The 16,337-nt window shown below is 45.9% G+C and overlaps 1 long non-coding RNA gene across 1 annotated transcript in view; it reads left to right on the top strand.

Annotated features, from left to right (window-relative positions):
- LOC311584516 overlaps positions 1-16,337 on the top strand; it is a 50,266-nt gene that overhangs the window by 12,434 nt on the left and 21,495 nt on the right. The window contains exon 2 of the long non-coding RNA XR_014774920.1: positions 14,175-14,329. This is a non-coding gene — a long non-coding RNA (uncharacterized lncRNA). The remainder of the gene's footprint in view (positions 1-14,174; positions 14,330-16,337) is intronic.

Below are 16,337 nucleotides of genomic sequence, written 5' to 3'. Positions count from 1 at the left end.
GGTTCTCGTGTGTACACTTTAGTAGATAACCATGGGTTCAGAGTCACAGTGAAGTGACGTTCAATTACATTAAAATTTTCAGAAGCTGTTGAGAGCAAAAGCAAATAGACATGAGCACAAAGCAATGGGACGCCCAAGGCTGGGGTGGATGGAGTGAGTGGAAGCCGCTGAGCAGGGCAGGGAGGCTCCAGGACAGGGTGTCCACCAGTCGATGGAGCGTGGCTTGGCTCAGAAAGAGAGCCAACTCCCTTGGTTGCTGCAGCTTCATCAACAAACTCTGCTTCTGAAGCAGCTCAAGTTCTCTGTAGCAAAGTATGTAATTGATATTAGTTAATTAATTAATACATAATGATATGTAATTCTGTACAAATATGTTCAGAATTCTTTACATAAGGCAGGTGCTCCTTGGGTAGCTGGTTAAGGCTCAGTTCCTAGCGAGAAGATTTCAGAAAGCTTTATTTTTATTTATTTATTTATTTATTTATTTATTTATTTATTTATTTTCCTCTGATGTTCTATGACACAAATACAACACCTAGAATATATAGTACAATAAAAGAAAAATTATTGAGCCAGGACTGCACAGTATCACATTGCAAAATAGAATGGAGGTATATATCATGAAATCTCATGCTTTCACTGAAAACAAGCTTATGCCAATGTTTTCTGGTTAGTAAAGTAAAATGGGAAATGTGGTGAATTGCGAAATCAAAGGAACTATTCTTTCTTTGAGAATTTACATTTTTACAGTAAATAGAGGATTCTATTTTTCCAAAAGAGCCTCCCAACAGGCCTTAATCAGAGTTCATAGGTGGTAGATATTCTCACCTCAGGCAGCATTCCTGATAGTTGCATTTCATCACTGTGACCAAGTAACAGAGATAAACAACTAGTCAGAAAAAAGTGGTTTGCTTTGACGCATGGGTCCAGAGGTTCTGTCCAATGTCGTTTTCCCCGTTGTCTTGGCTCTGTGGCATCACAGTATCATGGCAAGAATATGCCTTATGGCGGTGGCTCTCAAGCTTCCTAATGCTACAACACTTTAAAACGGTTCCTCATGTTGTGGAACCAACCACAAATTACTGTTTCGTAACTGTAATGTTGCTACTGTTATGAATTGTAATGTAAGTATTTTTTGGAGACAGGGGTTTCCTGAGGGGGTGGTGACCTCCAGGCTGAGAATCACTGCCATAGACCTCCACAACTTAGGTTACATCTTCCTGTACTGGTTCTAGAATCCAGAGACGTGCTCGCTCTCGACTGTGTGCAGAGGACGCACAAAGATGCCCAAGCCAGCTGTGTGCAGAGTTGTGCACATTTCCTCTTCTTTTGCCTAAGAGTGTCCAGAAATACACCCTCATGGAGGATTTTTAAAAAGCACTTTGAACCTGAGAAAGGCCTCGCTGTGGTTCTCACCCCCTGGCATTGCTGTTCAGATATTCACACCATGATTTGTAACAGTAGCCAAGTTACCGCTGTGACGTAGAAATGAAGTAATTTTATGATTGTAAGGTGGGGGGGGCGGTCACCACAGCACGAGGAACTGTATTAAAAGGATCACAGCATTAGGAAGGTTCGGAACCACTGCTGCATAGCCATGACCTGGGTAAGCAGCTAATGAAGAGAGCTGGTGCCTCCCCAGCTGTGCCCAGGCCTAACAAAGACATTCCTCTCCTCTCCTAAGCTAGGCTATTAACCAGAGACCCAACATAATGCCTAGCAATTTCTTTCTAAGTTACAAGAAAGTGCCTGTGGGAAGCAAGATGTTGAAGGGAAAAAAAATTGTAATAGAAGACAGCCTCGGGGTGGGGCTGGAGTGTGCTTGGACAGGGGACTTTCCACAGTCTGTGGTCTCAGAGATGTGATGAGGCACACAGGTGGCCTTCTCAGAGGACATGCTTAGGGCCTTTGCTCTCGTAGGACGACAGCCTGACGTTACAATTGAAAGTAGTGCTTTCTACTTGGCAAAATGCTTACAAACACCGGTTTCCACAACATTCCTGCAAAGGCAACAGTGATCACAAACAGCCTTGTTAAAGAAACTGGGGCGCAGAGAGGTGAAAGACCTAGGGAGTCAGGTGGGGCTAGAATTCACCTGAAATCAGGTGAATTCCCAAGGGCCTGCCCAGCAGCCTTGTTTTGCAGAACAAAAGGAGGAAGGCTCTGGGGACTTTCTCCTTTCAGTTGAGTTGGCTGAAAACCTACGGGCTGGGCACTTGGTCTGGAAATGTGGGAAATGTGCAGTTCTGGATTCCCAGCTGGTGTCTGTGCAGTCCTGAACATGACAGATACTTACTAAGATGTCTCTGTGTAGACATACATATGTGTGTGTGTGTGTGTGTGTGTGCATACGTGTATGTATGCATATTCCAGTGTCATCTGCAAAAGATGAATAATAACATACATCTCACACTCGAAACTGCATGAGACTAAAATCTGCAGTTAGTGTACAGCCAGGCCTGGCACCTAGAGAAAAGTCCCTTACCAGTTTTTTTTCCTCTGCTCGGTTTTACCTCATAGCATCCCATGGAACATTACTGACCAAGAGTCCACCCTAGAGTAGGAAATTCCCATCCTCCACCCCCCCACCCCCCCACCCCCCCACCCCCCCGCTCCTCTTAGGGAATTTTGGACCAATTTCTAGCACCCTGAGCCCTAAGCAGATCTGAAAGTGAGCTCACCTCAGTTCTTTCCCTCTTGGGCGCCCTAAGTGTGGATTCATAGGGGCTTTTGTTTGTTTGAGCAGCGCCACTTTCACTTTTAAAGGATCCTGAAAGTGTTTGCCTTGAAGGACTCAGATGCGCGGCATTTCTTCGCCTCTGCCTGCCCTAGGCCCTGGCGGAACCACTTCCTTCCCTCATCTGAATGCACCGCCAGCCTCCGGCAGAGAGTGTGGGAATCGCTGCCTGCGGCTGTGTGGGCGGAGGGCCTCACTGGAATCCGACAGACGCCCGGTGCTGCCCCGTGCAGGACCGAGAGACTTAAGAGCCAGGCCGGTCTCCACGGCGGACCTGGAAAAGGGAGAGGAATTACAAGTGGCTGCGCTCGCAGTGAACACAAAGAGAGGATTATGGTCCTGTTGGTGAAAGGGGCTAGTGGCTGATAATGCGCCCCTGTAACCTCGTTCATTCCTCTCGTGCCTTTGAAGATTTCTGCGAAGCCAGCGCAGGAAAACCACCGGGATCAGGGAACCCGCGTGGAGCAGCTCACCCCTCCCACTCCGTCGCCCTGCGGGGAGCTGCGGATACTCTGCACCCCAGTACTCAGGCCACCCCCAAACTCCGATCCAAGGAGAGGATGCTGGGTCCAACCTATGGTTCTTTGTTTTTGTTTTTGTTGTTGCTGTTGTTGTTGACCGCCTGGGTTGACTGGCAGCTACTCCGCTGAAAGAACCATTCAGTGGGTCTCAACTTTCCTAGGGCTGCGATCCTTTAATCCAGTCCCTTACGTTGTGGTGACGCCCAACCAAATATATATATATATATATATATATATATATATATATATATATATATATATATATATATATAGTTGCTACGTTGTAACTAATTTTTCTACTGTTATGAATTGTAATGGAAATATCTGGGTTTTAATATGGCTTTAGGCAGGTTAAGAACCACTGTTTTAGAGTCTGTTTCTGTAAAGAATAGAGACTGGACGCAGGTCCTGTTAGTCAGGTGGGATAATGATTTCACTCTTCTGTGACCTTTGAAGGTGACCTTTCTGAAAAAGAAATCGTTTGATGCTAGGCTGGGCCGAGTAGGCACATGCTCTGTCATTTTACAGGGCTGAGTTGAGAAAAATAATTGTAAATAGTGCTGGGATTGTAATCTGGGTCTCTAGCTTTCTGTTGCACCCACGAAAGTGAGCGGATTCGAGGGCTGGTCACTAGAACTGCTTAAATTCAGCTCCTCTCTACTTTTCTCCTTAGGTCTTGCTGTTTCTAAGGTCATCGGCAACTCCTGAGCTCAACTGATCCTCCTGCCTCAGCGGCCTCATTAGCTGAGACCCCAGGCAGGAGGCACAGCCAAAGCATTAGGTCCTTTTGTGGCCCTGTCAGTATCACCTTAGGCCATTAGGCCATTCAGTTGTTGAGAGATGCTGTCTCTGGGTGTGGGGAGGTGAGAGAGAGAGAGAGAGAGAGAGAGAGAGAGAGAGAGAGAGAGAGAGAGAGAGAGAGAGAGAGAGAGCTCTTGTGTGAGCAGGATTTTGCTTGACATTTTCAGTGTCTAAATGGGGTAGGGAAGTTTTAAGTACCTATTCACCGCTACATCCCAGGAGGCTCTGAGAGCAGGGCAGAGGTGACAGGCTGTGGGCAGCAAGGGCTGAGACAAGGAGGAGGGAGGGAAGGATTAAGGCAAACTTGCTGAAGGCTGTGGATAGATCCTGCTCTTCATCCACATGCCTGGCCAAGGCTAGAGTACTCCTACCTTAGGTTAGGGTTCCAACTGGGAGCAATTATGTTATTTGCTACAGTAAAATCAGATGACCTGAACAAAAGCAAAATAAAAAAGCCAGGAAGCCATCCTTTAGGTCTGACAGACATGAAACCTTTATTTTTATTTTTAATTTAATTTTTTTAGTGTAGCTAAGCATAAAACATTATTTTGTAGACCCTTCTATCTAACTCATCTTCCCCTGTTAGTGACTAGTGAGAAGTCAGCAGAAAACTCAGTTTCAGACCTCAGCATGAACTTGAATGAGTGCCGATCCCTCTAGTGTGAGCTTGGAAGGAGGGGGAAATTCATTGATCAACCAAAACTGATTAACCCATCAGGTGTGACACCATGTGCCTGTAGTCGCCAATAGTCAGGAGGCAGAAGCAGGGGGATCATGGTGAGCTTGAGGCCAGCCTGGGCTACATACTGAGATCCTATTTCCAAAACAAAACCTTCAAATATAAAGATATGTGGCAGTTACTAAGCCAAGCGCCAGAGATTTAGAATCCGAAGAAGCTTACGTCAAATGTGGGAAATAGGTACTAAAGTGAGAAAGAGAGAATTCCATGTAATGGAAGTCTCATGCTAGGAGTTACCAGGTGGAGCGACGCGAAGAGAGCAACCATTCTCAAGCGCACCTGTACTCTATATGTCACACTCCTGTTACTTAGTATCCATATTGGTTAGTGCTACCCTCCTGTTACTTAGTATCCATATTGGTTAGTGCTACCCTCCTGTTACATAGTATCCATACTGATAAGCAGATCAACTATGGAGGAGGAAGGCTAAGTAAAGTATGCTAAGATACAGCTTTTATTACAGAATGTTATTATAATTGTTCTACTTTGACATTTGTTGCCACACATTTAACAATAATCTGAATACAAATCAGAAGTGGGTTCTGTATTGTAGCAAAAATGGAAGTAATCAACTTACAAAGAGATTGATTTGGGCTTCCAGTTTCAGAGATTTGAGATGTGATGCTTCTGGACTTCTGGTGTGTCAGTGGGCCTTTGGGAGTGGGTCATACACTCACCTCGTAGTCCGGATATGAAAAAGAGAGCAAGTGGAAAGGACTGTGTGCCCCAGTATCTCTTTTCAGGGCATAACTTTAAGGATTTAAGATCTTGTATAGTCTCCTAAAGCTCCGTCTAGCCCCTGCTCTTAAGGGTCCACCCAATAGCTCCTTGGGCTGTAAAGCAACTCTCCACCATGTGGCCTGTTGAGAATATTCCAGATCTAAATTTTAGCATGAAGGATTCAGAAAGCACTTCTGTTGCAAACCAGAATGTTATAGTTCATCTTTAGGAAATGCACCTGGAGAATGATTTGAGCTACTAGATAAAGCAGCTGTTTGTTTGTTTGTTTTTCCTCATATAACTCTACTTTTACTTAAAAGATGATTGATGGAAAAATTACTGTTAGGAAGACTTGGAAAGTTTCTTTCTTCTTTCTTTCTTTCTTTCTTTCTTTCTTTTTAATTCTCAGTAAAAGCACTGAACCTGCCATTCTGAGGGCCATAACTGAAAATATCTGTTACCAATAATGAAATTCAATCTTCCAAGTAAAAATTTAACCTTTGGAAAACTTTTCTCTTTCACTATGAACTTGCTGGAGTCCTACTGCTTTTGTTGATGAGGTCAGTAGTGAGATTAATGCGCTTGATTTTGACTGCGTGTAATGAGGTGTGCCAACATCTGAGAGATCAACGTAACTCAGAGAACCACTGTTTTCTAAAAGGCCAGTGCATAAAAATGTTACAAAATCAGGAATGGGTGCAAGATCTGCTCCAAGTGTAGGTCTGGCAGTATAGTTAAAAAGTCCTAGACAGGGTTGCTTTCAGAGTTCACACTGTCACCAATGTCTTCAGAAATGTCTATAGCCAAGAATATGTAACTATCTGAAAGGGCCAACTTATTTCTCACTTGTCTAACCACACAATTCTGCAAGGCCAGATTTTCCTCAGTTACATCAACGAAAACAATGTATCCCAGCAAGCTGCACAGCGAAGGAGCTTTGGGCTTCAGATTCTTCTTAGACCAGACATTATGAAAGTGCAAAACCATAAACCAATACCACTTAAATAATCTTTTAGGTAAATGTAGTCTTTTTTCATTGGAATATAGGATTTATGTTTCCTTGCAATGAGATGTTTATTGTTATTTTAAATGAAGTAATATTGATTTGTCATTTGCATTCCTTATATAGAAACCTTAGTGACTATGATGTATATAAAATAAAAACTCTCTTTTTAAGTATAAAGGTCCGAAAGGGTCTTCAAAAATACTTGAGAACCCTGAAATAAGTTCTTCTCTACCAGTGTCTCTTTCTGAGGAGACAATGTCTGTGTTGAGGGCCAAAGGAAGAATTTCCAGGAAAGAAGATGAGAAAATAAAGGGTTAACGGTGGGGGAGGGGCTTGTGTAAGGGGAAGAAAAGCCTGCTACACAGGTTTACAGATTATTAACTTAAATGAAAAATGCACATGCAACTCACTGGCGTGGTGCCTGGCACATGGTGTGTGATGAACTACTGATGAAAATCAGATTCTGTGAGGGCTGCACACTCATGGCTGGAGCCTTGCAGTGGGGCACATACATTTGGGGCTCATTGGCAGCTCTTCTAGGCCATCAGATAAGTGGGCCTTTAATCACTTTTCTGTGTGCTTTTTTTTTTCTTTCAAAATTGGTGCTTCGAAGAGCCACTTTCCAATCGTGGTTTTATAGAGTTAAGTTTACTCTGCCAGCCCTGAGTTCCCACTTCTGTACAGTAGTGAGAATAAGCTACGTGTCCACCATAGGCTCCTATGATGCTCTGAGAGATAAAACCACTGGAAGCAGTTGAACCGATGTATAGGCTGAGTGCACAGCACCGTGCTTGCACTGCTGGGGGGGCTCAGTATGCAGCATCTATTCAATGAGCTGACTTTGAACACACATACTACTGACCTGGGTGTGATGGTGTATGACTACAATCCCAGCACTATGGAAGCTGAGGCAAGAGAGCTGTGAGTTTAAAGAAAGCCTGGGATACACAGGGAAACCCAGTTTCAAACAATAACAACAACAACAACAACAACTACTACTACTACTACTACACTATTGTGTCCCATTAAGTGAAGGAATTAAAAAGTACAATTTCAAGAACTGAGAACCTTTCCCATGACTTCAGGCTACCAGTGTCCTACTTGGCATATAGTCTTGAAGAAAGCTCCCGGGTTCTCTCAGTGTCCTACATGGTCTTGACTGGTTTCCAGAGCCCACAGCATGCAGACATGAGCAGAGTCACTGGCCTTAACTTGTGGGATTCCACTTTTTAACAAATTAGGGACATAAAACATCCCTAAATATTTTACTTATATAGACAATGTGCTTGCTTGTACAGTTTCATGTGTGTACTGGCATTCTCAGACCTAGAGGAGGTCAGGTTCCCTTAGGGCTGGTGTTACAGGTAGGTGTGAGCTGCCTGCTCTGGGTGCTGGGAACTAAACCTAGGTCCTCTAAAAGAACAGCACTTTCTCTTAACCTCGGAGCCACTCTGTCTTTCAAGGGCACATCCCATGGACAGAAGACCCAATACTTCCAAGGAGAAAACTAACCCTTTAACACGTGGGCCTTCGGGGAACACGTGACACTTGAAGACCAGCAGTGAGTGCTGGGTTGTGTTGTTCTTTCCCCTCCCACAGCCTCACAACTTTAGCTCCACCACAGAGCAGCTGAATAAAAAATGCATTGGGGTGGGGTTCAAGCATCCTAGTTGACATTTACATGCTTTGGAGGTCACCCAGAGTTGACAACTACTAGCATATAAATTTTGCTGCTACTCTGGTCCCCAGCCCATTATTATTTCCAGGAACAATTTCCTCCTGTCCCGACCTTTGTTAGGTTTCCCAATCTTTGTTTGTACAAATCATCTTTAAAATGTATTTTCCAAATATATCGATGCAACATTGACTTGGTTTTTATGGTAGGGCCTTGCTATATGACACGAGGCTCTGTAGGGTCAGTGTTAAGAAGCATTCTTTCCTTTCCTAAAATGAGCTTCTTCCGAAGCTCTCATGACTATTGCTACTTAAGGGAGAGAAGATTACGCTTTTTCTAGGATCTCAAGACCACGCCCCCACTGTTCTCATCCCTGAATTGACAGCCACTCCATTGCCTGTGCTCATGTGCTTCAGCAAAGAATGGCGGTGCACAGCTACAGTCCCCGCTTCTCTGGAGGCTGAGGTGTGAGTAATCAATCAGCCAGTCAATCAATCGATCAATCAATCTGGGGCTGGCAAGATGACTTAGTGAGTATAGACACCACTACATCAACATGAGTTTGATGGTCACATAGCAGAAGAAGCTGACTCCTGCTAGGTGTCCTCTGACCTACACACACACACACACACACACACACATACACATACACACACACAACTTAGGCTGCATCTCTGTCTTCTTGGTGGCAGTAGATGTGTAGAGACAGAAAGCTTCTACAAACAGTTCTTTTTTCCCCCCTTGTTATTCCAGGGATTGAATGCAGGGCCTTGGATGTGCTATGCATGTCCCTTCCAACTGAGCTACACTTCCATGCCTGCAAACGAGAGGGCTTTTATTTGTTTTACTGCATCAAAACTGCTCTGAAATGAACCAGAGTTTGGTGACTATAGCACACAGTAACTAGAGACTACAAATAAGCAAAACATCTGCATAAATATGGAACGGAAAAAATGATGGATTAGTGTTGGAGAAATGTGCTCAAAGTATGTTGTAGACATGTGAAGATGTTCTCATGAAACCCAGAACAATGCACAGTGGATATGCACCAATAAAAACATCTCTAAGATGGACAGTCGCCCTGGACTTGTACAGCAGGATTCCATCTCTCTGACGGTTCCAGCACTTTCTACTATCCTTTTCCCATGAGTGAGGCTATTGGAGCCTCTTCACCTGATCCTCTCCAGGTAGAGAGGTCCAGCAGGCACACAGAGTGATGGGCAATTCAGTGTCTATTTGGCTGAGTGTAAAAGGGATCATGCAATTTTGTGGTCAGTTTGTTTTCACCTCGTCCATTCTCAGGGGTCCACAGCTTTCGCCTCATTGATTTTCTGTGCTCATTGACTTGAAGGCTGCTGTTCACAGGAGCCTGCCTCGCGTCCTCTCCAGGCATCTTTTTCACTGCCTTGGCAACTCTCTGCTTTCAGCTTGAGCTAGTTCAAGCTCATTTTCAGTGGCATACCTCCTTAACATGACACTTGCCTTTTCAGAAGACCACTAGATGTGCTGAAAAGACTATAGCCTTCTGCTCTGTGTGTGAAATTTGAAAGAATCTTACAGATTATTCTAGCCTAGCTTCTCCATTAGACACATAGACCCCAAAGCCTCGTGAGGCTAAAGAATTAGTTAGTCTAAGGTCACATCACACAGCTAGAATAAAGAGCAGAGACAGACAAGAAGGAAGGAAGGGAAGAGAGGCAGGAGATGAAAAAAAAAAGAAGGGGAGAGAAGAGAAGGGAAAAGGAGGAGAGGGGAAAATGGTGACAAGAGGGAAGAGAACAGAAAAACACTCTATCGGGATGCTTTTGGCTGTAAGTAACAAAATTCAATCCAAAGTGGCTTTAAAAAATAATTGCATCTATTATTGCACACACCAGGAAGTCCTGAGTCAAGCAGCCTCCTGATATAATATGATTAGGGTTCTGGCTCCACTTCTCCAGGGCTCCTCACTCAACCCACCTGCACATGTCAGCTCTCTGCTCATGGTTCTGAGACGGCCACCCACAGCAGCAGATGAAACATGCTTCTTTGACTACATGGCTAGAGAGCAGAGAAGGAACTCCTCCCTGAGTTGATTTGGTCAACATAGATCCAATGCATACCCCAAACTAGTAACAGCGGCTAGAATAGGCCTGTGGTCCTAAGCCAATCCCCAGCAAACCGAGCGATTCTTAGAGAGCTGGCACTACCTATAGAGGAGGATAGGGTCAATTCCCTGTGTGTCACCTGAGTTTATCGGGGTGGGGAGAGGTGTTGGTCAGGATCCCATTGGGAAGAAGGAAGGAGGAGTGGGTCACGCAATCTCATGGTCCATTGGCACAAAGCCACGTGCAGTAGAAAGTAGATGACATGTTGTTATTTCTGCTTATCAGGGCCTGGTGACCTGCGGGATCAACAGCATGTGTTGAACTTGGCCCATGTTGTGGAAGGAAGGGGTGAAGTGAGGGGAGAGAACCAGTCCAGCCTTTCCAGCCTGTGGAAATTCCACTTCATGCTGAGAGTGGCCAGGACAGCAGAAAGATGAGGGAAGATCCCAGACCCAGCTTGTATGTCTGAGACACGAGCTGAGTGGAAACTTTAGCTTGAGTAGAAACCATTGCTACCTGGAAGGACTATTTTTGGGGCAAGCATAGATCTGAAGGGAGATGAAGGACTTCACCTGGTAATTCTCCCCCCTGAATTAACCAAACTCTGCTGCTGCCAAGAGTCTGTCTTTCTCAGGGGGGCCGTTGGCAAGATGTGCCGCCCATTAGAGTTATGACAGGACTCTCAGTCTACCGTGTGCTTGCTGGTTTCTTGGGTTGTGCCTTCCCTGCTCATTCTGAAAGTCTTATTTATTACCTCACATGAAGGCTCGTCTCCGGGCAGAGTTCCCTTTCTGCTCCGGGGCATTGTTTCGACGTTAGGCCATTACTGGAACTTTTTACTATTCTAAACACTACTGTTGTGTGGTTGCACTGCATTGTTCTGTCCCTCCGCTGTGCCACTGGGTACGTTTGGTGGGGGATTTTTGAGTTTGTGGGAAGCATTTTGGAGAAACGTGTAGTTAGATAACATCCCGGCTCTCAGGGATCTTTTTTTTTTTTTTTTTTTAAAGCATTGCCATCTTCACATTAATCATCCTGTTTCTGAGGCACAGACAAAAGCTTCACAGCTTTTCTGCTGAGTCCGGGGAGGGGCTGTTTCTAGGAGTGCGCCTCCAGTCTGGAGAGGCAGCTTCAGGCTGAGTTGTGGGGGCGGTGTGGAAAAGCTTTTGGCTCCTGAATTACAAAAAGGATTTGAATCAAGAGAAGCCCACAAAGATTCTGCCCATAAAGCTGTTCCACTCTCAGTTTCTTTTTTGGGAAGTGAGGTCCCAAGTATTAATGTTTCCCCCCCCCACCCCGCCCCACAGAATGCATTTTGCAAGTGGAGTACACAAAGAGAGGAGGAGACTTGGAAAGTTCTCTCCTGCCACCCCCAACCCCCCAACACAAAACTTACTTAAGTTCTCAGGAGGTTGGGGAGTGTGTGCTGAGTCCCTGTTATACCGTTTTCTTTTTAATTTTTAAAAATATTTAAACACACGTGTGTGCACACGTATGAGTGCATGCACGGTGCCGGTACACAAGGCCCCCAGAGGCCTCAGATACTTCTGAGGCTAGAGTTAAAGGCCGTGTGAGCTGCCCAGCACGGATGCTGAGGACAGAACTCTGGTCCTCTGGAATACCAGTGAGTGATCTCCAGCACTGGTCCATCTCTCTCCATCTCTCCCCTGCTCCATTCCCATGATATTGTTTTGGGAACCGGACTCTTCTGCCATCTTCTTGGGCTCTCTGAGAGAACTTGCTTACTTCCTTTGCCCCTGTCAACAGCTGGCTGATGTTCTGTTTTCTAAGCTCCCCCATCTAACCCTAGGTCCTAGAATCAGTCCTGATGATGAAAAGATGTTTGAAGACTCAGCAGTATTGAATGAGTGAAGCCAAAAGCCTCTATAGATTCACGATTCCACACGGCGCCATCTGCTAACCTTTCTGCACCCAGTGTTCTTTGTTGTCCTGTAGATCCACGAGGACCCCTGATTTCCTGCATGCTTCTAGTCATTCTATCCTGGGCTGTATACCCAGTGCCTCTCCATCCATCCATGCCCACTGGCCTATTCTGTTACCTCTTTCTGCCCTGACTAAGCCACATCCCGCCCTGAGCCTCAGCCTGTGTGGTGGGTTTCTTCACACCACTGTGATGACCTCTGCGGGCCTGCATCACTCATGTTTCTCCTCCTATCCAGTCAAGGCCCTGGAGTCTGCTGGTTTTTGGTCCCTGAGGGTACATCTGGGTTTGTCATCATACTTTCTGCATCCTTCCCGATAGGCTAGGCCCTTTGGTACAGTCAAGCCAAGGGTTAAAATATGAGAGCTGTCGGCACCTTGCCAGGAATGGCGTGCTGCAAGGCATCCAGACATCCCACCAAGCCTTGTCTGGGGACGCAATGTAGAATGCTTTATATAAGTAGTCTCGTTATGTTTCGAAAATGCATGTAGATGCTTCTGTATCTAATTTAATTAGAGAAGGCTCTATTTAAAAGCATGACTGAATTCATGACAGCTTTGTGTCACTGCGAGTCTTCTCCATTGATCAATGAGTGCCAAAAATACACGCATAACATAGACGATGTGGAAGCCTAAGCCCGGCTGTGCTTGTAGTAATTTTCCTCACTGGCCACCCTCGCTGCTGACTCCTTTGGGTTGCAGTGCTTTGCCTGCAGTGCAGTGCTCCCAAGAAACCATTTATTCAGGACTGGAGGGGTGGCTCAGTGGGGGAAAGTGCTGTCCGCCAAGCCTGACAACCTGATTCAATCTCCAGATCTCACAACAGAAGGAGACGATTGGCTCTGACTTCCACATGCATGCCATGGGGGCACACCCATGCACACACACACACACACACACACACACACACACACACACAGACACACAGACACACACACACACACACCCGTACATTAAATGCAAGTCTTGCTGGAAAATTTCCTGCCAGCTACAGTCAGCAGGGCTGTCAGGGGTGACTTGAACTCCTGCAGAACAATTGCGACAGGTACCTACAGAAAATGTCCTGTCCTGTCACAGCTGCCTCCTGGTGAGATTTCCAGAGAGGGACAGAAGTCCCTTCCTTGAGCAGTTCTTATCCCGCCAAAGGCCCCTGCGTGGATGCTGGCCTCTGGCCTGTGGTGCTGTGGAGTGGAACCTTTGAAGGTAACAAGGTAATACGTCACTGGCATGGCCATGGCTGGGCACTGAGATCCTAGCATCTTCCTCCCTCGAGTTTTGCCCCCTGAGTAGTACTACGAGGTGGACAAACGTCTTATCATGATGTCCCGTGCCACCCCAGGCCCAAAGCAACAGGCCTAAGTGACGATGGATCGAAGCCTCAAAGCATGCTCTACAACAATCCATTTCTTCTTTTTAGCTAGTTAACCCTCTCATGTATTTTCTCACAGTGACCAAAAGTCTGCCTAACATATGGATGCCTAACATAAGGATGATGGACGGCAGGGATTCTAAAGATGTGTATCACACACGAGAGATCTGCCTTGGTTTAGTCAATCTTAGATGCACACTCGAGCGCTAAGGTGTCCTGAGTGAGCATCCACCTAAATATCCCACCGTGGGGGCGGTGAAGAGAAGGAAAATATAGCTGGAGCAAATACATTTCAAGCTAAGACTTTGCCAAGATCAACCCAGATTGGAAAAGAGTGTAAAGTCTTGTTGGAAACTGGGATTCCCCTCCATCACCCGCCTCTTTTCCTCTCTCACTTATGTTGCATTTCCGATGTGTGCAGTGTCTGTGGCCCCAGGTCTCATGGGGGGAGATCCCTAGCTTTGGAGCAGAGTGACACTTGGCCCTGAACTCAACATAACCTTCTGAGAAAAGGCCAGAAGTTCAGAAACTTCCTTTGGTTCCAGAATCCTGGAAGTCTCTCTGCTTTCTTTCTTCAGGCCCTGAGAAGCTGTTGAAGTCGACTGCCTGCCTGCCCCATCTCCTCAGTGGAGGCGGGGGAGATTTATATAGACGGAGCCTGTGTCTGAGAACCTAACACCGCATGGGCATGATGGGCCACAGAGGACTTGGGAAGCCCATTTCACTGGCACTGGTGAGTTGCCCTTGGCTGCCCATGTTGGCTCCCAAAGCACACGCATGAGAGCTAGCCTTTTAGGGGAAGTCATGGACAGCGACAACATAGGAACCTTGGTTGGGGGGTGGGGGGGAGGTGGCACAGATCCCCGTGTGCTTGAAGAGAAAACTTCTGGGCTCAGAGATTGCTATCATAACCAGGTCCCCTGCTCCTCCCGCCTGCTAGAAGCACTTGACCACAGCCCAAGACCAGCACTCTGTACCCTTCTTGTGTACTGTGGGAACATCCAGAAATGATGCCAGTTGTTGTCATGACAATAGCAACTTTCCCGTGTCTCGTGCTATGGATTCCCAATACAGCAAAGATAGTCATGGCGCACCCCTGTGCAGCCTGTGGTTTGAAGGAAAGTACAGAGGTGGGGGGGGGGAGGGAGAAAGGAAGGGGGAGGGGAGCAGTAAATAAATACACATGTAATTACATATTCTGAGAAGGAAATGCAAAGTGTACAGGGAAAGGTAGAGGAGTCCTTTTAGAGAGCATGGAGAGACTGTTTACAAGGAAGTGGTATTTAATATTTAGTTGTAACAGATAAGATGACACCAACCTATGCCTGAGTGTTGGGTGACAGTGATTTGGTCTGAGGGAAAACTGAGTTCAAATGTCCTGGGGTAGCAAAGCTCTTTCTTCCGTGAGAACTTTACTAACTCTTAGAGGTCGTTGGGAGGGAGTTACCTCTTCCTGATGTTAGTCAGTGGGGGGATGGGGGTGGGGGGCGGAGAATTGCTCACGTGAAGACAGGTTAATTGAGTAACTGACTTTAACTAGTACTCATGAGCTTAGTCGAAACCTATTTTATCAAATGTAGGTGCAGCTCACCGAGAGTTTCTGTAAACAGGATGACCTTAAATTCTGCTGCCACCTTTCCCATTAAGGCTTCTAGCAGTGCTGTGCCCTTTTTTTTTTCTTCACTGCCAAATGAAATTCTATTCTGTGTCATGACACGTGCCTTTAAACACTGGGAGAGAGCTGCATTCTCAGTGGGACAGAAAGACTAGCAAGAGGCTGGCCCAGAAAACAAAGTGGAGAGTCCAGGCAGAGGCACAATCCCAGCTTCTGGTCAAGAAAACCCAGCGAGATCAGAGACTGGTCTTAATGTGAGATAAGCAGGCAGAAGGCAGACAGGACCACTGTTGGGGGTTGGGGGGTGGTGGTGGGGACAGGGAAGAGCTCATGGGACCAGACTTGGAGGGTCCATGTTGTTATTCTGAAAACATCTTGTTATTCAAGACCAGAAAGTATGTATGTATGTATGTATGTATGTATGTATGTATGTATTTACATATATATATGTGTGTGTGCATATATGCATGATATATGTATATTTATATATATATATATATATATAAGTGTGTGTATATATTTATATATACAAATATATTAACATCATACAGTGACCAAATGAAAAATTGCCAAGGATCTCTCTAGAGTCTTACAAGATTGCTGGGCAGGGAAGAGACCCTGAGTCTCTCTGTGTGGGCAAGATCCCTTATTCAAGGCCATACAACAGGGACAAAAAGGTAAAAGTTGTGTTCCGTGGTGAGCCCCTGCTATGGTGACAAGGGGAGGGGGACACTGAAGAGAAGAATCACATAGGCCAGAGCTGAGCACCAGAGGGGCCACCGGGTCAGAACTGGATTGTGCCACGGGGAAAAGATAGTGAGTGATGCCCCCTCTGCCACAGCCTGCTTGACTTAGCGCTGGGTATGGCGACCAATACTTATAGAAGCCCAGTGCTTTGGAAGCTGAGACAGGAGGATGCCTGTGAGTTTGAGGTCAGCCTGGGCTGCCTAGTGAGTTTCAGGCCAGTGGGACCCTGTCTCTAAAATCAGACAGGACCAGTGAGATGGCTCAGTGAGTAAAGGTACCTGCTTCACACCCTGCTGAGCTGAGTTTGATCTTTGGAACTCATGTAAAAGTGGATGGGCAGACCCCACAAAGTTGCCCTTTGATTTCCACATGTATGAAG

This window comes from Acomys minous (genome assembly GCF_964271855.1).
Source record: "Acomys minous genome assembly, chromosome: 1".
Taxonomy (NCBI): domain Eukaryota; kingdom Metazoa; phylum Chordata; class Mammalia; order Rodentia; family Muridae; genus Acomys; species Acomys minous.
The sequence above is the reverse complement of the archived record's forward strand: the minus strand, read 5'-3'. Positions and strand labels throughout refer to the sequence as shown.